Genomic DNA, 4,110 nt, shown 5'->3' with positions numbered 1-4,110 from the left:
TAGGAGCTTCCTCCTACTTCCAGCTGTTCTGCTAAGCATATAGATGCTAAGTACTAACTACTCTTTATATAACTTTTCACAACATTGTTTTTATTTTTGATTATGATTAGACAATGCTCAAATATTCCTTATTTTGCCTTTTCCACACTTATGCTGGACGAAGCATAAGAGGCTGCCGAACTAGAGCGCCCTGTCAGCAGACTTTTTGAAGCCGCCTGGTTTTTTTCCTCTGTTTTCTGAGTTTGATGGTAATGGCTGGTGGCAGAAATGAGGCCTCGGGGAGGCATAAGGGGTACGAGGAGGAAACAGCTTTTTAGAGAGACAAGTTGAGAGGGTCAACAACACTGACACCAAGTAATCCCTCTGTCTGACACAGAGAGGTGAAACCAGAAGTCAAGACTACTGACATGATTGCGGCATGAAAATCCATTTTAATTTGTAACGTACATTTTCAAATAGAAATAAAAAACATTAAATCTATTTTATTCTGCCTGAAGTAGAAACACAGTGGAAATGTAGAATAGAGCAGCAGCAAGAGTAGCCCTGCTGCTGTTAGGAACTGTTTTACTTGCTGATGGTGCCAAACCAGTCAAATGATGCTATTGCTAAATATGCCAGAGACAAATAATAATATAACAAGGTAACCCAGTACCTACAGTAGTACTGTTGTAGAGTACTTTAAAAGTGATTTGAAAAGGTCCTGTTAATATTGTCCCATTACAGCTATTGTAACTACCATGGTGTAAATACACTGTACTGTACATGCTGTTGACACCCTTACTGCAACATCTATTAGTAGTAACAGGCACTAATAAAATACTCTAAATGCTAGTATTAGTACTATATGTACTTCTACAAATGCCAGTAATTTATGACATTAAAACACAGTATTACTTATTTTTGTGGATGCTATTGCTGAATGCAGTGAGACAATCATCTGATGTGAAGGTCAAGGGGCAGAAGATCTCATTTGGTGCCCAGACAATGAAGCACCCATTTGATTTGTGGTTGGACCTGACTTTGTGAAGCCTTTTTTCTTCTGATGCTCTATGTCTTTGTGTAAGTTCTCAGACAGATACATAAGAAATAAACACATTCCTTAGATGAATTCACACGCTTCACAATTAAAGCTGATTTTGATATAACAATTTGAGTGCCTCAAATGCATGTATGTTGCTGCAAAGAACCAAGAAAATATGCTTAGACATACTTTAAAGATGCTTAGACACAACAGTCCAGCAGCACAGAAGCACACAATAGTTTCATAGTGGGAACATATTCAGTGTCTGAGCATATAAGAAGGATATTCACAGAGATGTGAAAGTGATACAAAATGTGAAGTGCGTGCTCTTTATGATACAAAATGTGTGATCTTTGAACTTTTGGAAATAATAGGTCATTATGATTTAATCCTATTACACATTTGCATGGCTTTTTGTCACAATTTATACATGAATTATTGAGTTATCTGCAATGAAATTACTGTCCCTTGTGAACACCAAATTCTGATTGGTTTATCCACAAGTCCATGGGAGCATTTTTGCTGTTTGGAGAAAAATTGCTAATGGTGCTACTGAGTTAGTGTCTTCAGAGGAATGGGACAATGAAAAACCCACAAACATAAAGCCTTATCTCACAGAAGGAGCAGCTTAAAGATGTGAACATAGATACATGTTAAACACTGGTTTAACACTGATTAATGGATATATTTCTATTTGTAACTGACTTTCAATCCTTTGTCTACCAGCTGAATGTATATATACACAGCAAATCCAGCATGTCCAAATTAACACTGTCAGATTTGATTTCAACACTATTAAAGTGTCTATATGGGTCCACACCAGAGAGTGTTAATTTAACTCTTTTTGGAGAGTTGGTACGTTAACTCTGATTTAGTGTTAAACACCAAATCTGTCTGGAGTTGATAATTTAACACTCGGTGTTAAGAGTTTATATATTAACTCTCAAAGAGTATTTTAGTTTAACTACGTAAGAGTTATCTTCTAATTCATTCCAAAAAGCGGGAATTTTACTGTTCTGAACTTCTAGAAATTTCTTTTGGAAATAAACATTTGCTAAAAAGATGCAATGGTTTTTGAAAAACTTTTATTCTGAACTGTGCACCACAATTTCAAAACATTTTCTGAAAGATGTAACAGTGTACATGTTCTCACTTTCATTAGAATTTTGTTTATCAAAAGGTCTGACATGGTAAATGCAAATAACAGCATTCTCATCACTTATTTCTTCAATACAATATGCATGTCCTTCATTCATCACTTTGTGGAACTTCAACGCACTTCTGCTCTCCCCCATATTCCATCTTCACAAGCATATCCTGTGCGGAGATTGAATAAAAATTAGTTGACACTAATTAATGGCACAAATAATCCAGTAAACAATTGCAGCACAGTAAAAAAAAAAAGGAATCCTCTTTGAGCCATTACTTGTGTAAAGTATTTTCCTTTTTCATTTTTACCTAAACCGTGTGCACAAAACTCTGGAGGGATCTAAATGCTACCGTAGAATCCAGTCAGGATGTCAGCTACTGCTGTTTGCTCGTTTTTTTTTTTTTTTTTATGGGCGATCGTTTTCAGGCTTCAAGTAGCACCATTATACCAACATTTCACATTCTAGACATTGTTTTAGGTGTATTTGACCAAAAGTTTGACTGAAAATTCACATGCAAGCTTTTTTCAAGGCTGTGGTATTTGCCCGCAAACAATACCTTTCAGCTAGCTAAAACAGAATATTATGCTATCACCGAGCAACATGGCTAATGCCTTTCACACAGCTTTGTCTCAACTCCAAAGAGCCACAGAAGTAAAAGCTCATAATAATAATTGAAACAATCTTTGAAAAAATGACTTACCAAGCATGGCAAACAACTCAAATATGTAGAGCAAAATGTTCTGAAACGGCTTCACTTCAGCTTCGATTGGAGCCGTGCTGGGGGCGGAGTCTGTGAATTTACTCTGTTGGTGTCATAGCCCCTCTAGGAGTTCAGAGTTAAGAGGTCAAGAGTTAATGTTTCCATTGTAACACCTCCAGATTTGACATAGAAACACTCATTTTTAACACTCGATTTTAACTACTATCATTTTACACCTCAGAGTTACATTAAAAAAATGTGACTCTGCTTAGAGTAAAATTAACTCTACTTTTGCAAGGAGACTATTAACACCAAAAAATTTAACACTTTTGAATTTGCTGTGTATGAGAAGTAGTGTGTCTATCTTTATGTACACAAAGTTTGTACATGTTTTACAGTAAAAAATGTGAAAAATATGTTATTTTACATATCACTGTTACAAATGAAACTTTAATCTTACTCAGTTTAAACCTGTCTTACAAACAGACAAAGCACACAACTCCCCGTCTTACCTTAGCTATGCTGCAATACTCTGAAAAAAGCAATACATAAATGCAAAAACACATAACAAAACTAACTAGTAACACATGTCATAAATAATGATATTTTTCTGAGACTGTTTACAGCAGTAATATCATGAATTAATTTAGTTTGCAGCTTCAAAAATATGAAATTGTCTTTTTCTTTGTCAAATATCTGCATAAAGTGTTTAATTTGAGGATTTTTAAATGTTGAATGTTTTTCAAACAAAAATTAAAACAATTCTCATATATAAAGATTTATCCAATGGTGTGTTGTATTTAATAATCTTTATGTGTTACAAAATGTATCAGAATCCTTCTAACGATTAAAGTTTGAATTTCTTCTCCTTTTTGTATTTTCAAAGTGGCATATTTGCACAAAAAGCACAAAAAAGCCTTTCTACAAGTGTCTGTTGGTTCTTCTATCGCCACAAGATGGCGCCCCATGAGAGGCAACAGAAGTGTGTGCGTTTGTGTGTGTGTGTGTGTGTGCGTGTCACTGTCTCCATTTACTGTTTATGTGTTTTTCAGTGTTTCTGTGAGGATGTGCACATTTGTGTGTGTGTGTGTGTTTGTGTGTTTTATGCTTTCGTGTGTTTTAACAGGTTTTTGTGTCTGAGCGGTGTGTGTCTGTCTATGTCTGTGTGTTTGTTATGTATTTTGCTGTGTGTATTCCTGCGTGTGTTTTCTGTGTTGTTTTGTTGTTGCCGCCGAAAG

The 4,110-nt window shown here is 35.4% G+C and overlaps 1 long non-coding RNA gene across 1 annotated transcript; it reads right to left on the bottom strand.

Moving 5' to 3' along the window:
• Window positions 1-2,104: 2,104 nt before the first annotated feature.
• LOC146685496 (uncharacterized) lies at window positions 2,105-3,206 on the bottom strand. Its single transcript, XR_014916848.1, has 2 exons — window positions 2,873-3,206; window positions 2,105-2,338 (listed from the first exon to the last, which is right to left on the bottom strand). It is a non-coding gene; the product is annotated as an uncharacterized LOC146685496 (long non-coding RNA).
• Between the last annotated feature and the right edge of the window lie 904 nt (window positions 3,207-4,110).

Source organism: Copadichromis virginalis, linkage group LG19 (assembly GCF_057382275.1).
Source record: "Copadichromis virginalis isolate Kocher_CV1m ecotype Utaka linkage group LG19, C_Virginalis_male_GT1.1, whole genome shotgun sequence".
Taxonomy (NCBI): Eukaryota; Metazoa; Chordata; class Actinopteri; order Cichliformes; family Cichlidae; genus Copadichromis; species Copadichromis virginalis.
This window is presented reverse-complemented; position numbering and strand designations above follow the sequence as displayed.